The 27,346-nt window shown below is 35.0% G+C and overlaps 1 protein-coding gene and 1 long non-coding RNA gene across 2 annotated transcripts in view; one reads left to right on the top strand and one right to left on the bottom strand.

The window, feature by feature from the left end:
- Positions 1–27,346, bottom strand: part of ROBO2 (roundabout guidance receptor 2) — a 1,330,354-nt gene that overhangs the window by 354,685 nt on the left and 948,323 nt on the right. The window lies entirely within an intron of this gene.
- On the top strand, positions 20,515–23,940 carry LOC119472910. Its single transcript, XR_005202085.1, has 3 exons — positions 20,515–20,739; positions 22,616–22,820; positions 23,774–23,940. It is a non-coding gene; the product is annotated as an uncharacterized LOC119472910 (long non-coding RNA).

The raw sequence follows: 27,346 nt of genomic DNA, 5'->3' as shown, positions 1-27,346 counted from the left end.
GAGGGGAGCACTACACACTGGGGTCAGTTGGGGGGAAATAGGGGAGGGACGGTGGGGGGTGGGGAGCTGGGGAGAGATAGCAAGGGGAGAAATGCCAGATGTAGGTGATGGGCAGGAAGGCAGCAAATCACACTGCCACGTGTGTACCTATGCAACAATTTTGCGTGTTCTTTACATGTACCCCAAAACCTAAAATGCAATAAAATAAATGGGGGAAAAATGTTTCATATCCTGTCAAAAAGCACTAATTTTGTTCATACATACTTCTCTGGCTATAGAGAATGCCCTGGCTACTGATTTGTTCTAGGTCTCACAATATTTTTTTTAATAAGTGCTTAATTATAAATCTGTACACATATATCTTCTCTTCCATGCTGACTATAAGCACTTTCAGGACAGGGCCTATTGCATTATCTATTCTACAGTGCCAAGCACATGGCCATGAGCACAAGAGGCACAGATGAATGAAGTAATGAATAATGAATTTGTCTGTAACAGAGAAGAATTCTAACTCATCCCCCGAACCCCAACCAAAGTTTTCTGTTCATAGTTTTGCAAATGATAGCTTGCTGTTAGTCAGCTGCGATTGTTACAGTGCAGCTATTTCAACACTGTACTTTCCCAGCATTGAATAACCCTTAATGGTGGTTTCTTGTGACTGAAGGAAACCTTCCCCCACTTCAGTTCAGTCTCATATTTTCCCTGTTCTGAACACAGCATGACAGACTAAGAATACAAAAGACTCATGAGTGGGAGAGTCTGGATTCTAGATCTAGCTCTCAAGAATTTCTTAGCTTGGCAAATTATTTCACTTCGGTTTTCTCATTGTTAAATGAGTGGTTTGGATTGGAGTTCCTTTCCAGCTATAAAATTTCTTGGAGGTGAAAGGCATAATCTTTTAAATTTGACCTTTAAAACATCATTTTCCATGCTTGACCTCCTAAGAGTTACTAGTAAACGGCCCCGTGTGTTTCCTGGTGCTGGCTGGTGTGGTTTCAGTCCTTATTCTAACTTCTAACTTTCAGACTTTGTGTGAACATTATTCAATTCATGCTGAGAATTTTTCTTCATCTATGTCACAACTCTCAGAATATCCTTGGAATTCTTCACCCAGAAAGCTTCGTTTTCACTGAATCCTTTGATGAATCTAATGCCATTCAATGTTGGCTGAGGAGGCTTTGCAGAATAACCCACAAGCATAAGGCCCTGCCTGCTTAGGTAGCCCATCCACTGATAGACTCACTCAGCTGCTGCCTGGTATTGAAACTTCTTGGCCCATGTCCGACTCTTCTTACTCTTTCTGACCTTGGTAAGCATGCCTCCTCATGTCAATAGGCCTTCTATCCCGGACAAAATCTACTTTCTTCCTTTCTACCCATGTTCAAGATCTGTTTCCTTCCCTTTCTATTCCATACAAACTTCCTTTACTTTGGTTTGTCAGTTTCTTCTTCCCTTAAATGTAAAAACTCTGAGTATCAGGTGGCATCTAGAAAAGCAGAAGCACTGATGTAAATGTGTGGACTTTACACCACTGTGGGAAAATAATCAAACTAAGTGTCAGAGGTACATACATTTAAAGTTAGATCCTGACTATTGAAAACACAACATGAGAAATGTGATGTAGCCAATGGCAAACATCCAGAGGAGGCAAGCTTTCCTTCATTTCAACACCCAGCATTCTGGAGGGAGTTTCCTTTATCTGGACCTGCCTGGAAAGGACTCATCTCTATTCTGTGAGGGGAATGCACTTAAGCAAATACCTCAAGGTGTTCACTTTAACTTCCTCTCATTTTCAAAAACCAAGAGATTCCAGTGCATCTCTAAGATCAATATGCCCAAATTTAATTAAATCCAAAAAGATTTATCCAGTAGGTCAGTTGTTATTAACTTGGGCTAAATGTTAGAACCACCTAAGGAAACTCAAAAATTATGCCTAACTATCACTCCTAAATTGACTGACTTGAGCCTGGGCATCAATATTTGTAAAAATGTCCCTAAGTGATTGTCACATGCAGCTGAAGTTGAAAGACCCTGCAGTATAGCTCATCTCAGGTCCACCTGGGGGCTGGGAGACCTAGAGTTGAAGGCTGATCTAATGACTAAGGATTATCTTGTTTTTTTTTAAATACATTTTCCAACTTTGTGATAACTCCAAAAAAATACTGGAAAAAAAATTTTAGTTTCTTCATGAACAACTTAATCTCAAAAAATCCTGTCCATTTAAAGGTACATAGAAGTGGATAAGTCAAAATATGTGAGAAAAGCAAAGTCAACACTTCCATGTTTTTCACAGAAAAAAAAAAGAGGTGGTGGAAAAACATGTCCACTGGATGACTTGAGTGGCTTCTTGCTGCTATTCAGCAAAGCACCAAATCCGCATAACAGCCTATAAGCTTCTTGGCCAGCTCTTCAGTCTCACGTTGCACATGCCTCTCTCCCCAGGTCCCTCCTCTCTTTGTCCTGCAGGAGCAGCAACTGACCTTTCAGCCTTATTAAGATTTTGCCATGCTTCATCTTACCACAAGGCCTTTTCCTTCTGCCTAGAATTTTATGACTAATTGTTATCAAACTTCGCTGTGCATCAAAATCACCTGGGGATATTCTAAAGGTCTCAATGTCCAGGTCATATCCAGAAGAATTAAATTAGACTTTCTAGAAATGGGACTAAGGTATCAGTGATTTAGAAAAAAAGAAAACAAGACAAACAAACAAAAAAAAAACCAACCTCTGAGGCAAGTCCAATGTGCAGCAGTGTGTAACTTGGTGCTCTAGATTTTGTTTATCTGTTTAATCAGATAAGCTGGTTAAACTTACTTTACTTTATGTCTTTAGTTTTATGTCTTCCTTTATGTCTTTCACAATTGTCAATTTTATTTTATGTCTTTCTCAATTGTCACTTCTAGGAAAACTTACCTTAATTTGGCTGAATACTTCTATTAATAATCTCAGAGTATCAAGTAACTCCCTTCACATCAGGGCTTACTTTACATTTATTTGTAGAGCCTATAAATAAACTTCCCCATCTTCATCCACTAGACTGTACACTCCATATATCCAGTGCCGGTTTACGATTTTGTTCATCATAGTATCTCAGTCCCAACCACAACAGAAACAAACACAGAGAAACAAAACTCACCAATGCCCAGACTCTTAAAGTCATGATACATAAAAGTTTACTAAATTAGCCAGTCAAGATAGAGGTCTGAAATGGTGCTGTAAATATATTGAAAACTTTGCTTCCAACTTTTAATGATAATTTTACTAGATGTGATTATACTGGTAAATTATATTCTCCATGATAATATAATACAGCGTCATCACACTTTGAAATTCTGGACTCAAGGTATAATCAATTCGTATGCATATGCTTGAGCAGGGTCTAGTCTCCTTTATTTTTTCCCCCAGTACAAATGAATGCAGTCCTCTAATTGTAGATTCGTTGTAACACATTCTGTTAATGCAGTTGTTCAGGAAAAGTGTGATGACATTTTTGTTTGGGTGCATTTTGTAAAAAAATCTGCCATGTTGGAAATTTCCTCAGCTGTTGGTTCACAGAGGGTGTCAGACCTGTGGGCTGTCACATGGTCAAATAAGGAAAACAGCACAACAGGCATGTTAATTAGTATTGCACAAGCACAGCCTTCAAGAAGGCTAATTGCTTTGCAGTGGCAGTTACCATAAGACATAAAATCTATATGAAGATGTGAGTCCTTTCCATCTACATGCTCAGAAAAAAAGTCAGAACAATGAGAATGCTTTTATCCAAAAACTTGGATGTTTTTAAGGATGCTGGCTTTGCATGTAAAATACTCTACAGAGAAGTGTTTGTCAGGTTAATGTTTTTGCCCCATATTAGCACCTCTCTACCTTTATTCTCTCCTACCCACTGTCATCGTCCTTTCCACACACATTTTTACTAACAATTGTTCCTTTGATTCTTGCCATCGAAACTAGCTCCCACAATTTCTAAAAACAATTTCATGCTTGGTCAGTTTTGCAGTCTGTATTTGATCTTAGTGTAAAAAGAGAAAGAACAAAATTCATCATTACACACATAAAATACTCTGTTCCTCAATACACCCAATAACTAAATGAGAAAACTAAGAGTTTTTCATGAAGCTAAATTACTCTATACTGAAATATCTATTTTTAATCAAATTTGTGGTGATTCGGTGAAGATCTAATAGCCAACTGCCAATTTTATACATAATATTGTCACTGATCGTAAAGGAAAATAAAACAAAATATGTCTGTGGTTATTTACCAATTTCATTCACTCATGTTAATTTAATTCAAACTTTTGAGGAATAATAACTGTGAATTACATTAAATTATACTGAGGGAAAGGCCTTCTGAACATTTAGATTACAAATCTGCGAAAGAAAAACATAAGACATCAAAGTACTTCGGTGATCTGAATTGTAGTCACCCTTTAGAATGGCATCCTAAGGAATTCTGAAAGCAACAGAATCTATGAGCAACTCCTCTCAAGCATCTAAAATCCTCTAAAAATCCATCTCCCACATATAGGGCTATTTGCTGAATGTTTCCTTAAGTTTTCTTCTCACAGAATGAACAATTTGGGTTTTGACAGTCAAAAGATGTGAAAGAAATAATATGTGCTTCAAGATTTGAGGAAGGAAAATAAAGTCAGAAGTATCTAAGGATGGTGTGTTTCAAAAACAACTGCAGCTTTACTTTTGCTCTTTTTAAGGGGAAAAAAAGTTGTATCACAAAACATTTTTGAATACAAAAAAATAGGGCTGATAGGTGTCCAGGAATAAGTATAATTCCTGTAGCTGAATTCAGAAATCTTTTGAAAGATAAGAAATGTTAAAAAAAAATAACTGTCAATTTGAAAAGCATGTTGCAATTCTACTCTATAAGGTTTTTTGCAAGGACAGAAATTTCTAATGGCAGCATATGTGCACAGAGGGATGTGTATGTATATGAATGAATGTGTTAGTAAGTATACATATAGCATCTTAAATTCTCGTGGGTTTATTTCAAGAGTATAATGGATTGTATGATGGACCAATTCCATAAAACAATGGCTTATGAGCTCCAGATGTAATGCTTTTTGCACTTTGCCTAGTAGGCAGAGGGATTTGTCAAAGAGAGCCTTCTTTTCTAAGAGAGCACAAACACATTGTAACCTCTCTTTCTAATCTGTTTAGAATTCCAAGTTGCCTTTCACTTGTACAAAGGACTCAAGAGTGAAACCATTTGTACTTACATCTTAGCAGCATATTACTCAACATCTGGCAAAGACCAAAGTTCTGAAAAAAATCTATACAAACTCATGGCCAGAATGCCACAAACAAATAAGAAGTAGTAATGTTTCACATATTTTTCAGTGTAGACTTCAAGAGTAACAGACTAAATATTTATTCAATATAGTTCTGTGAAGGATAAGAGAAAGTCTCATGAACAAAGCATAAAACAGCTTCAGCGTGGTTTAACAAATAAACCCAGTTAAAACAAAAAGCCCTCTCAAACTAACAAAAATGATTATAAGAAATATTGTACATGGATGACATAAAGAAGGAAATTTTATAATATTTGTAAAGTTATTTTTAAAAACTGCTCCATAGGGCTCTTGTGGTGGCTCACACCTACAATCCCAGCACTTTGGTAGGCCTAGGTGGTTGGATCTCTTGAGGTCAGGAATTCAAGACCAGCCTGGCCAACATGTTGAAACCCCATTTCTACTAAAAACACAAAAGTTAACCAGGGTGGTGGCAGTTGCTGGTAATCCTAGCTACTCTGGAGGCTGAGGCATGAGAATTGCTTGAACCTAGGAGGTGGAGGTTGCAGTGAGTGCAGATCGTGACATGCACTCCAGCATGGACGACAGAGCGAGACTCAGTCTCAAAAATAAGTAAATATATAAAAATTCCTCCATAATTTTGCATTTCTAGGTTTCCATTACTTTTTGGAGTATTTTAAATTCCCCATTGATTGATATGGAAGACGTTCAAGATACATGATTCACTTCCATCATCCTTTCCACACACATTTTTACTAACAACTGTTCCTCTGATTCTTGCCAGGGCATAAGGATTCTATACAGGGTATAAGGTAATGTCTATAACAGGCTTCTATTTTTGTAAAAGACATCACTATATGCATATGTACAGATTATTCATCGATATAATGGAAGTTTACCCAAAAAACCCAGCAACATTTGTTACTTCTCAGAAGGGAATGGGTTTCCTAAAGGTTAAGGTAAACTAGAGACTTGATTTTCCCTTCATAGCTTTTATGCTTTTCTGGTTTTGTATTATATAGGGCATTGTCTTTTTAAAAATAAATAATTTTTTTTTAAACAGATTCTCGCTCTGTTGTCAGGCTGGAATACAGTGGCGTGATCTCGGCTCACTGCTACCTCTGCCTCCCAGGTTCAAGCCATTCTCCTGCCTCAGCCTCCTGAGTAGCTGGGACTACAGATGCATGCCACCACTCCCAGCTAATAAAATTTAATTTCTAAACTATATTTTCTTGCTACTTAAACCTATCTCTCTATTAAGACCTGTGGGTTTTTTGTTTGTTCGTTTATTTTTTGGCCTTGTCTTCATAAATTTTATTTTATATCACTCCTTTTCCTAAACATGTACATAGTTTAGGAAAAGGAGTGATATAAAGTAAAATTCAAACAGAATTTGGAGAATAGCACAATGATATGTGTAAGCTATCCAGTGAATGTGATCTGTGAGTGCCATTAATGTCATAATGCTTTAGTTAAAACAAAAAGATTTCCGGTAAAAGTTGAGATCATAGGATTTCTATAAAGAGAAAAACAGTCATTCCTGTCAAACATCATGCACTCATGGTGCTATAGAGACAAGGCTGCTGAAGCACAGTCTCATTTTCTTACCTGCATGTAGGTAGATTTTATGGCACTGTGGAAAGAAGGATGGGTGTAAGTGAGAGAAGGAGGTAAATAGATCATACAGCAGATTTCTTTTTTTATGGCTCTGAAAGCAGGATCAGTAGATGGACTTAATGCCTTTGTTGTTTTCTTTCATTTTCTCTTTTACTTTTTAATATTTCACTCTTCTTGTAAGCATTTGACACCTACAGTGAAGTGTACAAATCATAAGTGTTCTGGTCAATGAAGTTGTGGAAAGTGAACATAGCCCCATAGCCTATACCCACATGAAGATCTGTAATATCACCTGCCTCCTAGAATCTCTACCATTAATACACCATGCCCTCTCCACATACCCTGAAAGGTAACCGATTTTCTTTTCTATCACCAAAGATTGATTTTCTAGGTGTAGAACTTTATATAAAGGGGTTAATATTGTATGTGGTCTTTGGCTTCTGGCTTCTTTCCCTTATTAGCCTGTAAGATCATCCATGTTGATGTGTGCGGCAACACTTGATGTAAAAGCGTTAATCTTGAGCCCTCTTAGCTAAATAATTGCACATATTCATTACCCCAAAGTTCAAAGCATGGAAGTGAAGTAAGGTTAATTAGGCCTTAAAACCTTTGATTTGTATTGCAACTTTACACATTACCCTATTTCATATTTCTAATTTAATTGACCCTTTAGAATATACAGGCTACTGGGGAATGATATTATTATTATTAATATTATTATAATTTTACAGATAAGAAAGAGAGGATCAGAGTGTTTACAATATACACTGAAGGTCTTATCAAACAGCAAAGAAGAAGGCAAATTGTCATTCATACCCAGGGCTTTCACCTTGAAAGTCCATGATCATAATACAAAACCACACTGTCTACTTTATTGTTGGACTGGTGAAGATGAACAGACTACGGTAATGTAGTTTGAAACCCTCTTCTCAGTCTCCATGACCTAGCATTATTCCCGAGAAAATGACACAGATGCTGATGTCGGGTGACGTTTGTATCAGACCTATTATGGACCAGGTCTTTTCCTAGCAGTTTCTATTATCCCATTTAATCATCCTGGGTAGGTACCATTATTCTTATCCACATGTAGGGACATCTGGCTAGATACCATCAGTGTCTTTATTTTACAGATGAGGAACTTACTGCCCAGAGAGCTTAAGAAAACTTACCCAAGGTTCTAAAATGTGCTAGCATATCAGGGTTAGTAAACTTCTCCTATGAAGAGCCAGATAGTCAATATTTTACTTAGGCTTTGTAAACTATAATGTCCACTGTGGACTATTCAGCTCTACTGTTGTAGCACAAAAGCATCCACAGACAATAAGTTACTAAATGGGTGTGACTATGCTAAAAAAAAAAATACCTTATTTCCAAAAAACAGGTCTAATGTCAGATTCAGCCCTCTAGCTGTTGTTTGCTGACACTTGGAACATCAGTGTTTAAAGAATGAAAATATTATGATGCAAATTCCAAGTAAAACTTAATTTGTGGCTAAAGCTATAGAAACTTCCGTAAAATATAAAAATTAAAATATGTAACAAAAGTAAAGCATAATACATCTGAACCAAGATGCATTTAGATTAGCTCTAATTCATCTCAACTAGCTGTTCCACAGTGGATTCTATCAGTGCATTGCAAGTGGGACCTATCAATGAAAGTACGGAGCTCAAGTCAGAATCAAATGACAAGTGAAATGAGTTTCCTCAAAGAAATTTACTCTTAACCTTTTTTAAAAAATCTCATTTTCCATATGGAACCATCTTTATTCAAAAGATTGAATAATCAGAGAAATGTGAAAACTTATTCTGAGAAAAAATTAGACTTCATTGATCTAGGAATTACTAAACAAAACCAGTCAGGTAGGTTCAAAGGCCCCAAACAACGTGTGAATATGTTTTATTTATATGTTTAAATATGTAAATTTCATTATTTTAAAGAGTAGTTGGTGTGTACACTCTTACTTTAGAGATAAAAATATGCCTTTACTTACATGTTTAAAAAGTTCTAATAAGAAAAGCACTGTCATCTTTGTAAATTGTATGCTTTGCTGGTGCTTGCCTTAGAATCCAGTTTATTTTTAAAACAAACATTCTGAAATTCCCTGATACTGCATTCAGCAATCCATCTGCTCCAATGTAAATTCTTTCAAGTGCAGGTGGCCTGTAACGTTGTGTGAGAGCAATTAATGAAGTTTTGAATCTCTTTTGCTCTTTCACGCTCGGCTGAATGGTGAAGAGGGGTTATCATCTTTAATTCTCTAGCTTAACATTATACAAAATGAGATATTTTCATGCATTTCCATTGCCCTTTTAGATACATACATTACACACGTTTTTCTAGTTGTTCTAGATGTAGACTACAGAGACTCTCCAGTGATTTGCAGAATGGATGAAAATATTAAGATGTAGTAGCTGTTACATTAATAATGTTTAAAAAAACAAAATATGTTGTACATAAAACATTTTAATCTGCCATAATTGACATTTAATCCTCAAGTTTATATCAGCAACTATTTTATTTAAAAAAGCAGAAAGCTTTTTACACCAACATCAGTTGTTTAATGGAAAAGTTCTAATAATTAGATATTTATCCTATTTCATTTATAAAAAACTTATTTGTATGCTAGTAAAGCATTCACTCTAGATAATGATTTTTTTTGCAGATTTTCAATTGGTTACATCCCCAATTTTTCTAATTATCATATGATGCTTTGAGGCTAACGAGGACTCAGGTCAAATTATGCTTATAATAAAATGTATTAGGGTTTAATTTATGACTTCGTACAATTGTAATGTTTTGCTAAGTACATTAATAAGTCATTCATTTTACAATAAACTTATATTTTATCAGTTATGAATTGTTGTGAATAGATTTGGGAATATTATATTTATTTCTCTTTAACCTTTCATACGAAATTTGTAATTCTACTTTACAGAGAGAAATCTGTCCCTACCTTTAAGGTCTATTTTCTATTCCTATTAATAATAAAGAAAGCATGTTAGATATTGAAGACCAAAAACTAAAACATCTAAAGGAAGTAACTGATCGGGCGCAGTGTCTCCTGCCTGTAATACTCGCACTTTGGGAGGCTGAGGCAGGTGGATCATGAGGTCAGGAGTTTGAGACCAGCCTGGCCCACATGGTGAAACCTTGTCTCTACCAAAAAAAAAAAAAAATACAAAAATTATCTGGGCATGGTGGCCAACGCTTGTAATCCCAGCTACTCAGGAGACTGAGGCAGGAGAGTGGCTTGAACCTGGGAGGCAGAAGTTGCAGTGAGCTGAGATCACGCCACTGCACTCTCCAGCCTAGGCAACAGAGTGAGACTCCCTCTCAAAAAAAAAAAAAAAAAAAAAAGGAAAGCAACTTGTGTAATAAATCTTGTTATTCTGGTCACTTCATAAAATATCATCAGCAAATGCCAGCCAGTTATCATAGAACAGCCTAATTATAGTCTATTGATCCTTATAAGTTATAAAAATAATCATATTTTATGCAGTAATTCAGTTATTTAAAAAATAAATTCAGTCATAAAAGGAGGACAAAAACCCTGAAAATAATGATGAATCCCAATAGTTGATTTTAAGAGTTTGCAAAATTAAATTAGTGCTACATATCTGCAAACTGCATCAAAAGTATTTAGAAAAAAAATGGTTGATTATGTCAGGACTGAACATGTATAAATGTTTTTTCCTTGTCATGATTCCCTAAGCAATACAGTATTAATAACTATTTACATAGCATTTACATTGTAGTAAATATTAAAAGTATCCAGAGATGATTTCTAGCAGGGATCCACAACCCCTGGGCCATGGACCCACATTAGTCTGTGGTCTGTTAGGAAAGGGGCTGCTTAGCAGGAGGGAGCAAGCACTTCCACCTGAGCCCCACCTCCTGTCAGATCAGCAGGGGCATTAGATTCTCACAAAGGTGCTTACCCTATTGTGAACTGTGCATGTAAGGGATCTAGGTTGTGTGCTCCCTATGAGAATCTAACGCTTGAATACCTGATGATCCGAGGTGAAACAGTTTCATCCTAAAACCATCGTTCCTTCCCCTGCACCATCCATGGAAAAATCATCTTCCACAAAACCAGTCCTTGGTACCAAAAAGGTTGGGGACGTCTGATTTAAAGCATATAGAAAGATGTGCATAGGTGATATGCAATAATATGTTATTTTACATCAGAGACTTGATCATCCATGGGAGGTCCTGGAACAAATTTCCCACAGATACTGAGGGATTAATGTACAAATATAGTCATTTCTAAGGCCATTCCTAGTGGTTTTTTTTTTTTTTTTGGTTACGTTTCTTCTTTCTCATATTTTTTTCTTATATTTAATGCAAAGTGAAGTCTTCATATAGAGACAGTAAAATTATTGTGTAACTGGAAATTTTCTATATTGAAGTCAGAAAAGATGTACACTAAAACTATCTCAAAAAACTTTTGTCTTTTGTTTTTGTGAAAACATAATTTTTTAAAAAGTCAATGTCTAGGAGGTAACGAAAGAAGGATTGAAAATGGTTCAGGAAATAAAACTACAGTAAACAGCAAATCTAATCTGGACAACTCAAGCTTCAGAGTAAAAGTTTAGGATTCATCCACTGTCCACACATGTTTATAGGAAAATGAGCAATTGCAAGTACCTTCATCTAGGATTAATTATGTGACCTTTGAATGACTGTTTTTTCTAGTACATTGGAAAGTGTAAGCATGGCTCATAAGGCCTTTCTGATATCTGATAATCAAGCTAGTTTTATATTCCACCTGCTGTCCTCAGAGACATTTATTACTTAATGCCCCTGCATATTCTGTTCCTTGTGCCTGGAATACTTCACAACAACTATATTCCACTCTGTTCAGGTGTCACCTGTCTAGTCCTTGGAGCTAGCGTTAGGAACTCACTGATTTTAATTCTTAATTATTTTATTTTTCCAGTGTATATTTTGATTGGTTTTGCGTCATCAGTGTCCAAATGAGTGCCTAGCACAAGGGAGACCATCAATAAACTGGAAAAGAAGGTAGAAACACTGAAAGGAATATGAAACATGGCCATTTTTTGAAGGCAAAGTTAAACTTCACATATTGCCAAAGAGTCACAGCAAATATATAACCAAAGTGAAAAAACCTAAAATACATCAAGTCATAGGATTGGCAGGTGTTTCATGAGACCATGTAAGGACCTTATTTCCAGTGTCATGTTATGAACAAACAAGTGTGGAAAAAATAGTTTACTCATTTTTTATGTCTATAGGTCAATCAATTCCTTTGGGCTACAAGATGGGACATAAATTATGAGCTAATTAAAAAGAGATGCCTATCCTCTCCATAAGCCAAGTCAAGCCAAATATTCTGTCCTCAGTTGCCTATTTGATTTTAGGAGGTTGGTCAAACCAAGAGAAGACTTACTTTCTCTATCTAGAAAAGCAAAGATTTCACATATTTATCAACTGTAGATTTAAATTAGCTATAACTTTCTAAATAACCACTTTGTAGGGAACATAATAGTCCAACTATAAATACCATAGGAATTCATCAAGGGAAAATACCATGTAGCCTAAGCAAGTTGGGTAAGGTATAATGGCAGAAGGGTGGTGCATGGAAACATTTAGTGATCTTGCATTTATGGAAAGCATAAAAATTAGTATCAAGACCAGATGAGAATGGAACATGTGAAGAGCAGTAGGCAGGAGAGGTGTTTTGCATTGGAGAACAGCCCTCAATGCTAAATAAATGTTTGAGATCATATCTGATAATTAATCAAGAACTAGCAGAGTTTTTTAAACAAAGAAGGTATATGACCTACATAAAATATTGCTAGGAAAATATACTTTACAATGAAGCCAATATATTATATAAGACAGTTTAAAAAGTAATTACAAGGTATTCTTGATACTTTATTAATAATCCAATTAATTAATATTGTATCTATAATAATTAAAAATATGCTATATCAAAGAAAAGAGGACTTCACATGCTAGTATGTGTATTCATGGTGCTTTACCTATAATTTTCAACATTTAACTAAAACAACAACAATCACAACTAAAATGGGCCAGATCTGGACTAGATCACTAAGGTTTTAAATATTTGCATGTTAAAAGATGCATATGCATGAACTCTGAAATAATCATTATGAGCACACCCCACAAGTTAAGTAGAATTTTCTACTATGCATATTCAAAATGTCTTTTTCAAATGCTAATTTGTTAATTACAAACTTTTTCTCAAGCTTAACTAAACTCACAGACTTCATTGGGACTCATTTGCATAATGTGTTCTATATAAGCAATGTCATCATTAAGTTACAGAAAATTTTCGAAACAAGAGGTACATTGTATTAAACTCAAAAGAGTTAAAAAATTATTGTCATGGGCAACTATATTCAGAAAATATATATGATTCTAAAAATTTAGGCATTTAAAAAAATAAGTGGCACATTCTACTCATTTTATATTGTGATAATTGTTTACGTGAAAAAAGAGATGTTTTCAGTTTTCTTAGAAAGCTATTTAATTACCCTTAACACATCTCACAACAACAAATAATCAAGACCATCACTAATAAAATATTGAAATCTATAATCTAAGGAATATGATTAGCATCTCTGACCCTTTGTCTCCTCTTCAGTAAAACAAAAGTGCTGCTGTGAAGGTGATGATGATTTAGTAAGTAGCTAACTAACGCCAGCTGTTACCATGATTATGATTAGAACAATTGTCAGTTTCAAAACAGCCAATTTTAGAGTCTGAGTTTGAATTGAAGTCATGTTTTATTTGCCTTTTTTCGTCCTGGTGGCTACTTTATTTTTGTAGTTTTTACTATTATCTCCACAACTGGGAAAGTAGAAAGGCAGTATAAAAAAATAAAGCACAAATTCATCAACTCTTATTTTTATAATCTCTTCTCTCATAACCATCAATAAAATAAGCTATTTAAACCAGGATTTAAAATGCACTTTGGATATTATTTTACTTAACTATAAAGTAAAAATAATAAAAGTATTCTATAGGTTTATTATGAGGATTAAAATTAGAAAATCTATGTAAAGTTTATAACACTGTACCTGGATGCTGATAAGCACTTCATAAATGTAATAATAATTCATAATTTCTAATCATTCACATATCATCATCTTGCATAAATTAGCCTAATTCATAAAATTGGTATATGTAGTTTTGTGTTATATTTATTTTCTAGAAACACTATTCCTCAGTCCAGGACATAATCCCTGACTATGCATTTGTTTATACGGTTTGGGAAGATCTGAATTACAGTGTCATCAGAAAGGCCATCATTGCAGTTGAATTGAGGATATACATATTATTTATCATTAACATAGTGGAAGCCTATGGGAGCTACTGGAGTTGATAATGGCAAACAACCTTAATCCTTTAAAATGGCATTTTAAATAGAGTTACATGGCTTCTCATTCTTGGAATAAATATTAATTCTAAGATTGTTATCTATAAGAAGCAAAATCTAAGTTTTCTCCTTACAGAGGAAGGGGCTAGCTTATTCTTAGTTATATCCATCCTTTGTGCTCTTTCTGAAATAGACAAATAAAACTGTATTTCCTTGCAAATCAAAATCACTAGATACTATCTCATGCCAGTCAGAATGGTGATTATTAAAAAGTTAAGAAACAACAGATGCTGGCAAGTTTGCAGAGAAAATAAAATGTTTTTACACTGCTGGTGGGAATGTAAATTAGTTCCAGCATTATGGAAGATGGTGTGGCAATTCCTCAAGGATCTAGAACTAGAAATACAATCCAGTTTGATCCAGCAATCCCATTACTGGGTATATACCCAAAGGAAGATAAATCATTCTATTAGAAGGATACATGCATGTGGATGTTCACTGTAGCACTATTCACAACAACAAAGACATGAAATCAACTCAAATATCCATCAGTGATAGGCTGGATAAAGAAAATGTGATACATATACACCATGGAACACTATGCAGCCATAAAAAGGAACAAGATCATATCCTTTGCAAGGACATAAATGGAGCTGGAAGTCGTTATCCTCAGCAAACTAACACAGGAACAGGAAACCAAACACCACACATTCTCACTTATAAGTGAGAACTGAGTGATGAGAACATATGGACACATGGTGGAAAACAACACATACTGGGGCCTGTATTGGGGGAGTGGCAGGAGTGACATCATCTGGAAGAATTGCTAATGACTGCTGGGCTTAATACCGAGGTGATGGGTTGATCTGTGCGGCAAACCACTGTGGCACACATTTACCTATGTAGCAAATTTGCACATCCTGCACATGTATCCCAGAACTTAAAATAAAAGTTGAAGAAAAACAAATACAAAGAACTCTAGAAGAAGAAGAAGGAGGAGGAGAAGGAGGAGGAGGAGGAGGAGGAGGAGGAGTGAGGGAGGAGGGGGGAAAGTAGGAAGGGGAGGGTGGGGGAGGGAGAGGGGGAGGGGAAGGGGAGGGGGAGGGGGAAGGGGAGGAGGAAAAAAATTAAAAAAAAGAAAACTGCCATTTCTTTCTCTCTCTCTCTTTTTCTTTTCAAAAGACAATATTTTCACTATGGTGCTGATATGGTTTGGCTATGTCCATACCCAAATCTCACCTGGAATTATAATCCCCATAAGTCAAGGGCAGGGCCAGTTGAAGATAATTGAATCACAAGGGCAGTTTTCCTGATACTGTTCTCATAGTGGTAAATAAGTCTCATGAGATCTGCTGGTTTTATAAATGGAAGTTCCCCTGTACAAGCTCTCTTGCCTGCCGCCATGTAATATGTGATTTCGCTCCTCATTTGACTCTGCCATCACTATGAGGCCTTCCAGACATGTGGAACTGTGGGTCCATTAAACCCCTTTCCTTTATAAATTATGCTATCCTGGGTATGTCTTTATTAGAAATGTGAGAACAGACTCCAATTGTCCAGGCTAGTCGTGAACTCCTGAGCCCAAGTGATCCTCCTGCCCAGGCTGGTCGTGAACTCCTGAGCCCAAGTGATCCTCCTGCTGAAGCCTCCTAAGTATTGGGAACCAAATGTGAGTGCCATGATGGCTGGCTATTCCTTTGAATAATATAATTATTAAAGCATTCCCAAGGGGAAGTCAAAAGAGGGAAGATACAGAACAGCACTTGATAATGTGTCCTAACCAGAGTGGGCAATCTAATACTGCCATAGCATGCATTCTCAAGGGAGGCAATGCTAACCTTAAGGGGACAAAAATAGACTCGGGGGAGTGAGGCAAAAATCCGGTATTTTATGGATGAAAACACGAATATAGTATATAAACAGATATACGGTTTATCTGTAGTAGTAACATTTCAAGGAAATAGCAATTAGTAAAAATTGTTGAAAAAACTCCTCTAAGGGGCAGTAATAGAAAATCATTCAGAAATACTATGCTAAGGTATCAGAGACATTTTTTCTTTTGCTTTTATAACATATTAACTCTTATCTTAGAGGAACATGCCTAGAAGAGCATGATACAATGAAAATGTGAAGGGGAGTTAAAGGGAGTATACCTAACTTTTCTATAATGTAGTTGGGGATTTTGCAGCCTCTCCATAGATTTTGAAATAAATCCAAGCTATACAACCCATACATATTGCATAGATATGTTTGCTAAATTCACAGAATACTTTCATAGCACTACATATAAGAGAAAACAATTAGATGTCATCACTGAGGAAAAGCAGGTTCCAGTTTGCTTTAACAGCTTTATGCAGACAAAGGCAAAGATTCCAAGGAACTAAGGTGAAGAAATCACCCTTCCAATACCACATCTGGCTTTTACCTATAACTAAATTAAGAGGAAATAATTTTTAGAATATATTTGGTATCATATTGTACACCAAACTGTGGTCTAGAGAAACTCTTACTCCAATTTTGTTTAGCAATGTATACCATAAAACTTTATCCATTTGACATACAGATTAAAAAGAGCTATTTGAATACTACAGCTATGAGGCGGAAAATATTTTATTTAGTAAAGCAGGAATAAAGAGAGATAAAGAGGAGATAATGTAGAAAACTCTGGAGATATTTGCATTAATATATCAGTTCATATGTCCCTCAAGCTTTCTACTTCTTCACTTGTTGCACATATTACAAGGATAAATTAGAGAGGCAGAGTAACCGTACTGGGGAGAGAAATTGGAAAAAAAAATCTTTAGCCACAAAGTAATGGTTGTTCAGACATAGGCTCATTAAATTTTGGCACATTCTCTGCATACACTCAAGTTTATCAGGGATATGACATTATAAGATGCTAAAGTTCTGTTAAAGTTCTCCCTAAAAATGTTTTGACATATGATAGGTTTGAATGATAGAAAGTTTAGTTTTGACTTCAGTTTTATAAAATTTGCCTTATCACACAGTATCTCATCAAAACTGTCCAAAAGTTTTGTCTTCAAAACAAATTTTCAAAGTCAATTACCTACATATATTGGTTTTTAATGTATCTATGTATATATCTAAAATACATTACATAATTTGATATATCAATGTATATATTTACCTATATACATTGATATATCAAATTATGTAATGCATTTTCATGTGTCATATAAAACATTCTACATTTTCAAATGTTATTCAGCAAATGATTACAGTTATTTCTTTAGCTTCAATATGAATCTAAGAAATGTATTAGTAATTTTAATTCAGAAATATCCATTAAGTACTCAAAAGAATGTTATCTTCTACTTCTTCAAATTTGTAGTAACAAATTGTGGTGAATAAAGAGATATCCATCTTTACATTTAAAATAAGTCTTTTTAAAAAACCTCTAAAGCAGAAGAATCTTTTAACTATCTGGTGTTGATGGACTACATTACATTTCTTCGGCTCAGATTATTAATCCACAAAATGATACTTGAAAACTCTTCATTGTAAATACAGATTTTTAAACTCTTCACAGAGGGGGAAAAGTACTTATTACAAAGTATATGATAACGTGTTTCCATACATATTTTTCTAATACGACTTGGAAGAGATGCCACATCTCAAAGTTCATTCTCTCCATGTAATTCTATCTCTAGTTTGCTAATTATCATTTGCTTTCTAAGTTGGAGAGTGTTCTAAAGCATCATTAAAGAGAACCCGAATCTCAAAATATTAATTAAGGAAACGTTCACGCTGCAACATATTTGAAAGCAGTTACTTTTGTAACAAATACAGTTGTTACTCAACTCTATGACAGCTTTTTTGGTTTTAAATACCAATTCTAAAAATTTTACTTTCATGAATAAATATAAAACATTCTATGATATATATAAGCATAATTTTCATGAGTGGCTAGCCCTCCCCACCTGTCTAAAAATAAAGCTATTTAAAAAGAGTAAAACTAGAAGAATCATGCCAAGTTATTTGGCTTTAGTGCTTCTTAGACAATGAAAAAGAAGAAAAGACCATATGCTTTCTAATTTTCCTACAACACTTTATATGCAAATTTGGATGTGAAATGCATGTATTTTACATGCACCTGTGTGATAAATGTTTCTTGGGTAAAAAAAGTGTTTAGTTTTAGTTTAAAATTTATATTTCAATTGACTCTATTCCAATATATAGTAACTAGAGGTAAAGTCAGTTTATGTAGTCCTAGGACAAAAATTAGGGTTATAAATGATTTCATTAATAATTTCATTAATAAACTCTTATAGCTTTAATTTATAGGAAAAAAAAAACAGGCAAAATGTCAACTTTTCTAGATTAGATTCACACCAAAGTGAAAATCTAAAATCTTTTTTTGTATATAATTTTCAGGCAAAAAAAATTAATCAATTTAAAAAAATATTGGATGAGTCTTGACACTCATGACACAATGGTGATGCATACCATTGCCACCACATCGAAAACTTCCCTCGGTATTTGCAGCTAATTCCCTCCCCTAAACCTGGCCCCTGGAAAGCACTGATCAACTTTCCAACAATCTAGTTTCACCTCTTCAAAAAATTTACATAAATCAAACCATTAAGCATATAGTCATTTGAGTGTGTCTTCTTTTATTTAGCATAATGTTTTTGAGTCATCCAAGTTATTGTTCTGTACCACTAGTTAGAAAAGTCTGTACAAGGATGGAAACCATAAAGAGAAAGAGAATGACCAACTAGCCAAAGGAAATTGTATTACTTGCTATAATTTCATGCAATACATTATCTACACCTTAGAACCAGCTTAATAAAACTGCTAGATTTCTTTTATTTTTCTAAATCTAAGACTCAGATCCATAAATACTGTTTAGTTGTTTTTGAATCATAACCAGTCCAGATTCTGGTACTTCAGTAAGCATCCATGCTTGAGTTTGACAAAGCCACTCAAAGACACCTTCTAAGTGAGAACATGTGGTGTTTGGTTTTCTGTTCCTGAGTCAATTTGCTTAGGTTAATGGCCTCCAGCTGCATCCATGTTGCTGCAAAAAAATTTGATTTTGTTCTTTTTTTAGCAGCTGCATATATCCCATCGTGTATATGTACCACATTTTCTTCTAGGTGGAAGCTAAATATGGGGTACACATGGAAACAAAAATAAAAACAGTGAACAGTGGGGACTACTAGACAGGGGAAAAGGAAGAGAAACAGGGGCTTTAAAACTACATATTGGATGCTATGTTCACTACCTGGGTAATTGGATCATTCATACCCCAAACCTTTTTGTCAAGCAATAAACCCCCGTAACAAACCTGTAACCTCTAAATCAAAAATAAAAGCTGAAATTATCTAAAAAGTGGATTATCAGGACAATCTAATGTTTGAACATGAGTATCTCACCCTTAATAGAAGATTAATCTACATCTATATAGATTTTTACAAAATAAAGATACTTTCTAACCTACAAGATGAGACTACAACTTAAATATTGCCAAATAGCAAAACTGTATATCTGAAATAACTGGTAAAGGTTTTCACAAAACTAAGGCACAATTACAATAATGAAATTATGTTGAACTATGATAAAGATACAGGCCCAGTAACAGTCACTAGCGGACAATGCTATCACTTTTACATTAACTCAAACCCTACATTAATAAATCTTTCCCCATCCTTAGTGGTTTTACATTTTGCCTACAGTTTGGATTTGTGTCAACACTCAAATCTCATGTCAAATTTTAATCCTCAGTGTTTGAGGTGGGGCCTGGTGGGAGGTGACTGGATCATGGGGGCGTATTTCCCCCTTGCTTTTCTTGTGAAAGTGAGTGAGTCCTCAGGAAATCTGGTTGGTTAAAAGCGTGTGGACGTCTCCCCTCTTCTCTTCCTCCTGCTCCTGCCATGTAAGACATGCCTGCTTCCCCTTCACCTTCCACCATGACTGTACGTTTCCTGAGGCATCCCCGGCCATACCATCTGTACAGTTTGTGCAGCCGTGAGACAATTAAACCTCTTTTCTTTATAAATTAACCAATCTCAAGTATTTCTTTACAGCGGTGTGAGAACAGCCTAATACAGATTACATAGCAAGTCTGGATTCCTTTTCAAAGAGTATCTTAAACTAGTTCAACAATTTAAAATATCAGTTTCTGTCATTTCCCATCTTGTGGGTTTAAGATGACCAAACAAGAAGATCGAAGAAGAAAGAAAAACAATCTTTTTACCCACATGGTGTAAAATCATAGCCACCTGTGCTGTGCTTTCAGTGTTACTAACCAAAATGAAAAGCTCCAAATTAAGTGCTTCTTTCTACACGCTGCAGGGAAGTGTATTCATGCGGCAGGCAAAGAAATTTCCAACTACTAACCACCACTCAAAGAAGCATGCTAAAAATAGCACCCACACCCTCTGGCTGTAAGAACTTGTTCAGAAGATGAGAAGGGGTTAACCATAAGGAAAGATCCTTGAAATGATGAAACAACATGAAAAAGGTAAAGTTAGGGCCCATGGGGGCGTCTAATTTTACTACAAGGCAGTTCTCTGTTAACATGTAATTTAGGGCACCCCAAACCAACAAACACCAGCGTACATCTGAGTAGTACTTGAATTTTTTCACTTATGATTCTATTTTCTTCTACTTTGTTGTCTTTTGTACATGGACAATTTAAAATGTCACTGAAAATTACTGATGTGGTTTTGCAGCGAATGAATGGCTAAGAATAGCACACTGTGGAGGATCTAATCACACTTTATGCTGACTTCCTCACACTCAGTGCTGATGTTTCCTTAATCCTTCAGCTGTTGCTTCTAAATACACTAGGTTAATGCTTGACAAATTCACTTCTGTTGGGGGATAGTACCATGTTTTAAAAATATCATATAAAACAAATACAATAACATAAATATTTGTCCCCCCAAATACACTGTACTTTTCAACTATAATTTTACCAGTCCCTTTCCCTCTGTTTCTGGAGAGCCTCCAAATATAGGAATTTTATAAACTGGTTAGAAAAGCATGGAAAATCCTCAGGTAAGTATCATGGGTAGCTTACGTTGCAAGTTCTTCAAGGCAGAGGAGATAATGCTGTTCAGTGTTATCATTCTAACACCTAGCACAGAGTAGGTATTCAATAAATATTTGTTGATTTATTGTGTATATTACATAGAAGATACAAAATAATTATAACATATAGTGTTTGCACAAAGAATGTGGAATTCCTGAAGGATAAAAAAATGTATCCTACATGTGCATTGATAAAATGTTATTTCTCATATAATCATGTACATAAAAGTCATTATCACTTTCAACAATGACATAGAAACCATTTTTAAAAAGAAAACAAATTCTAACTTTCCTTTGGTATTTGAAATGCCACTTGAATCCTAAGTAACTATTCTTACATCTTCTTGAAATTTTTGGACTAAAAATAAATTTCATCCTATTGGATAAGAAAACAACAGCAGGCTTCAAATGTCAATGATTAAGGGCCTATTGGATTACACAAATATTTTGAACCATTGAGTTCAATACTGAAGTATTTTAATTAATATGTTCAAAAATAGCTCAATGGGATACTAGATAATCATATGATTTTAAGAGGCAAATTATATTTCAATGCTTCTGAATGTATATACACAGAGAAAAATATATTCCGTTTTCTCATTGACAATGTTGATATCAGAATGTAGCTGGGTGACGGCAAGATTGCTTGGCATTTTGCTGGGCTACCATAAGGGATACGACAGCAGCCACAGGTCTTTTAAATATGAGCCAGCAAAGTTTTAATTTAGGAAATGGTGTTGATTTGAGGCATTTAGAATGTTCTTAAAGAAAAGCTTAGCCTGTTGGCTGCTTCTAAGAAGTACAAACTCATTATAGCTATATTAACTAACTGAAGAACTAGGAAAAGGCATGATATGAAACATAGACTAAATGAAGGGAACTATTTTCTTAATCTTCATTTATACCAACTTTAGTTGACACACTCAATTTATACCATCATTTTTTATTCTGAAATACTTGATGTGCCATTTGCTGGTAAGCTGCTATTTTAATTAGAGGGCTTTTAAAAACTACAATCAATATAATTTGCCATGCACTTTATTTTTTTAAAGAAACAACAAATTCTAGATGCCAAATTATAGTTAAAAAGAAAATACATCAGAACAGAGAAAAGTTTTTCTCACCATGTTTTCTGAAAACTATGGCGAATTTTCAAATACATGGCAAACAGAATATCAGCAATTCATCCTTGCTTTTTGTCAATTTCAGAAATAAATACATATATTATAGATGTCCTCCCTTGTGCATGGTATATGTAGGAAAGTTGGTAATTTACACTTTAAAATGTTGGTTCCTTTTTACAGACAAATATATTGATACACATACACATCTTGGAAAAACCCTTGCCAACGATGTTTTCATTGGAATTCCTTAAATTATGGAAACATAACCTCAAATGGGGATGTTTATTAAAGGTTTATGGAACCTCTACTTACCTGTGGCTTGCAGTTGAATTCTAAATGATGCTAGAAGTATCAAATCCAAAAGAAAAGCCCATGTGGAAAAAAGGTATCAAAGCCTAAAGGATTTATGTTTAAATTATTGAGATTCAACTGGGAATGCATGGTTTATTTATGCTGATTTCCTTTCTGCCTGCATTGTATGTGTTAGGTCTATTGGGTTTAGGACAGAAGACAATGACTTCTTTTCTGTATATTTTAATATTTTTTCTACATCAGTTATCCATGTTGATAAGACTAGTGACTCAAAAATGAACATTTTAACACAGTGTATGTGTATGTGAAATTTCATCTTCCTTCTAATTAGCTCAGAGAGCTGGATTTTCACGATAGGGTAAGAAAATTATTCATTAGGAGAAAAAAATTACAAAACCTATTTTTTATACCAATACAGGATATCAAACCAGATCTGGTAGAAATCACACATAATATTCCTACTTAATTAATATAACATGCTCAGAGATATTATATAAAACATATCACACACAAGCTGGGAACGCTGTAGTAGCAAGCTATCCAGAAGATGAATTGTTTTACGGGAAGCCAATTATTACAAACATACAACATAGCCAGATACACTCAGTTCTGACTATTATTTCTATAGATGGGGTATGCACTGGGGAAACCTATGGTCTTCCTACACCCCACCAGGCTCTCTAAATTGTTGCTAAATCTACCAAGAGCTGTGCCCAGAAAAGGGGAAAAGGAGTAGATACACAAATTAAACTTTAGACTCTAGATTAGCAACAGATGTCTGCTTCTTGCCTACAGTGATGTTGTCTCAGGGTTTCAAGGATGACAGTTTCTTCTCCCTTATCCAAGTGATGGGAATAAGCATAAGGCAACGGACTGGTTTTCCTAATATTAGAGAAATTCTACCGATGTGCACATAATTGAACAGTATCATTTGTACAGTTTTACTATTGGATGGGAAAAAATTAAGTAAATATATTAGCAGAAATGTACTTTTTTCTAGTCTTAGTGTCCTAAACTCTTTTTCAGGTGGCATTTAGGAGTCAGGAAGCCCACACTACAAGGAAATCCCAGTGCTGCAGTTGAGAATAAATAATTTCATTAAGTCTTTCTGCTGGAATGGGTCCTGTAGAAAATTTGGAGCACAGTGAGTATTTAAAACTTACATTATGCCTTTTTCTCTGCCATTTCACACAAATGCCCTCATATATTTTCTAATAACTTGCTTCTACATGAGAATAAAAATATATGCATTTTTCATTGAACATATGTTCCATATTTTGTTAAGAAAAAAGACGACTCACACAAAAGAAGCTAATTAAAAAACATTAAATGTTTCTCTGGTGTGGTGTATTAACAGTACTTAAGAATTATGTTATAACAGTAAGCTGTAATTATAACATAGCAGAATAATAATGATATAATTCAGCAAGCTCAAAGCAACCCTACTACATCCAAATGCAGTGAATACCCAGCAGGGAACGGCATTTTACAACAAGTTGCTTTCCATTCTAGGCAGGTCATATAATATTTATCTTTTATTTCACTGAGTGTGATCATGATGCAAAATAATGTGCTCTGTTGTGCAGAAAGGGTTAAGTTATGGCCTTTGTGAGCCATTAGTTGGAGATTTATTGGGGGAGTTAGTAAGTCTATAGTTCAATATGTGGTGATTGAACAAGGACCATAGGTGCAGAGACAGAGAGAGGAAGAGAGTGGAGGCAAATGACGCCCCTAGGGCTTTACAACATATGGCCCATCAGTCAAGGGTCAAGCCCCCTCACAAATTGCATGCACTTTACATAGCCATCTGCATCAATAAATTACTACTCTCCTGTAGCCAAGCACTAATGCATGAGCAAGAGGGATCAGTCCCACTAAAAGTAAACTGTTTTATTTATTCTTCACTGCTGCCCCATACTCCAACCCAACTTTTCCACACTAGAATTTCCTCCCATAATCAGGCCTATCCACTAATAAAAACCCTTATTCTTTCAAATATACATTGGTCTTTTCCAGGGTGATGGAGCATGTGATACACAGTAACAGAGGTGCAGGTGAGTCAGGTTTGAACACCTATAAGAAACTGTACCTGGGAACATGAAACATTTTAACCATTATCTTCTAATTCTTCCTGCCAAATTTCCCTGTGAAGTCCAAGAAGTGGATTGCTAATGAAAAGTTTCTGGATATTTTACTTTGCAGTTTTAGATATTGACCATTTATAAATTATGGCCATCATCCATAAAACAACTAATATTTTTGCCTACCACTTATATGTAGAGAGAACCTTTGAATTTGATAGTCCTGGGCATCTTTGAACCAGCATGCAAACTAGATTTCAACTAAGATATTTTTCGTGTAAATTCAGTAGTTAATATCATTGAATTGTATCTGAACTTTTATGTTGCAATGTCTTGAACAAAAAATTAAAGTTTTGTGAGCCTGAGAATGTCTTTTATAACTGAAAGCAGAAAAATATGTATAGCTCTTGATAACCCACAAGAAGTAAACCGCTCTGAAAAAGAATAAATATTGGAAAAGCTCATCCATTTGTAGCTATGTAGTTGGATAGTGGTAAGCCTGAAAAAAAAAATCAACCTTTTTTGTTTCACAAAATCGAAGATTTTGGAGAGAAATGGAAAAAAAAAAAAAAAAAAAAAAAAAAAAAAAAAAAAAAAAAAAAAAAAAAAAAAAAGAGAGAGTGAAGATGGAATAAGGTAATAACATGCTTGAACCACCTACTTTGAGCTGGGCATTGTGACTCTTACACAAATCACTTAATTTCATTCTCACAACAATTGTCTGATATAGATAATTATTATCATTATATTACAGACAACAAAATGGAGGATTAGACAAGATTAAAGGATTTGCCCAAGATCACACAGTGAGAATTAGATCAGGGATTTACATGGAACTCTTCCTGGTCCAAAGTTCATCACCACCAACTTTCCAAGAAAGGAAGTTGGAGGAGTGTGGTGAGAGCAGACTACAGGTGCGATGTCATGGAACCCTAGCGGAGAAACGGCCTTTCTGTATGGTCTTGTTCAGCCACTCCTCAGCTGCTTTAGCTTCATCCGTAAAGGAAGCCCTCACCAGCAGCAGTTCTTCCTGCTGTGGTGCACACACAAATAGAGAGAAGCAGCAGTGCAGTTCAAGGAGAAAAATAATACAGACAAGAAAAGGGAAGAGATAAGAGGAGGTCAGGACAGCCCTGAAACTTAATGGTGGCCAGAAATGGGCTCAATGATTGTCCATATCAAGGCTAGATTGCCATTCATATGCTACCTAGAGCACTGAATAGAGAAGATGCCCAGGAGTACATGAATAAGAGGTGAAGATTTTTTTTAAAAGTAGAAATAAATAGCATAGGGGAAAGTGAAGGTTTAAAAAAAAAAATCCTTCGCCTAGTGAGATATTCTTCAGCTTATCTGAAAAACTGATTGAAACCTCAGTTTGTTCTTGTACTTTATAAGACTGGGTTAGGCAACCTTTTGGAACATGTCCTGATTCTGCATAATCTTACCAAATATGTAAAATAACTTTATGTGCACCCCCCAAAATTAAGAGACGCACATCCATGAATGAATTTTTCTTACAGGTTGTTACATATTAAAAGGGCAAACCTGGATTCCTATAAACCCTATGCATTTCTTTAAATACTCCAAAGTAGTCTATTGATGTAAAACATAATTAATTATCTTTTCAATTGAGAGAAAATAGGAATAGGCATGATTTAGTATGAGAAACAGATGTGTACTTCATGTCTGAGATTGGATTCTACTTCATGACACATATTAGAGTGGACACAAGACCAAATTTTTTTGATTTAGATGGAAAGTATACAGTAAGATTTGCATTGTAATGGATCCATTGACCCTTGGTCAAGATGAAATTGTCAATAGAAATGTCTTATGTATGGTATGAATCATATCTAATGGTTCTATTAACATCATATTGAGATTGAAGTCTCAAGAAGCATGACTTAGAATAATGGAAATGGAAGAGGGCTTTATTTATTATTTTCATTTCATTTCTGCAAGTGTATTTTTTCACATTATATCATCTCTCATAAAGAAAAGTAGGCAATGATATACCTATTAAAATTATATCAAAGCATATAAACTTGTAAAAGGCATGAAGTTTTAAAACAGATGTTATTTTCCCCACAAGATAATCTTCTAATGGCCTACACCTTAAGAAATAAGGAGGTTAGTGACTAATGGAAAGAAGGGTGGATTGGCAGTGAACAAAAGTAGTATCTTTGACCACTCCTGCCTCTGACATAGCGCGTCTATTGGCAAGGGCCTCCATTTTCTGCTCTCAGATTCTTCAATTGGAAAATGGGGATAATGTGATGCCTGCCCTTGTTTTAGGTCATAGGGATGTAAGGATGGATCAGACAATATAAATGAGGCACTTGGAGGAGCGCATTAGAAGAAATTGGTTTCTGAGTTACAATAGATATTTAATGATACCATATTCCAATTCCATCAGATTAAGTGACCAAATTTAATGTTTAGCAAAATGGGCAATCATCAATCCAGAAAGTTTTCTAATTGATCAAGGTATTTCTGAAGGCACAAGAGTAATGAGATT

Source organism: Cebus imitator, unplaced genomic scaffold, assembly GCF_001604975.1.
Source record: "Cebus imitator isolate Cc_AM_T3 unplaced genomic scaffold, Cebus_imitator-1.0 Scaffold7, whole genome shotgun sequence".
Lineage (NCBI taxonomy): Eukaryota > Metazoa > Chordata > Mammalia > Primates > Cebidae > Cebus > Cebus imitator.
This window is presented reverse-complemented; position numbering and strand designations above follow the sequence as displayed.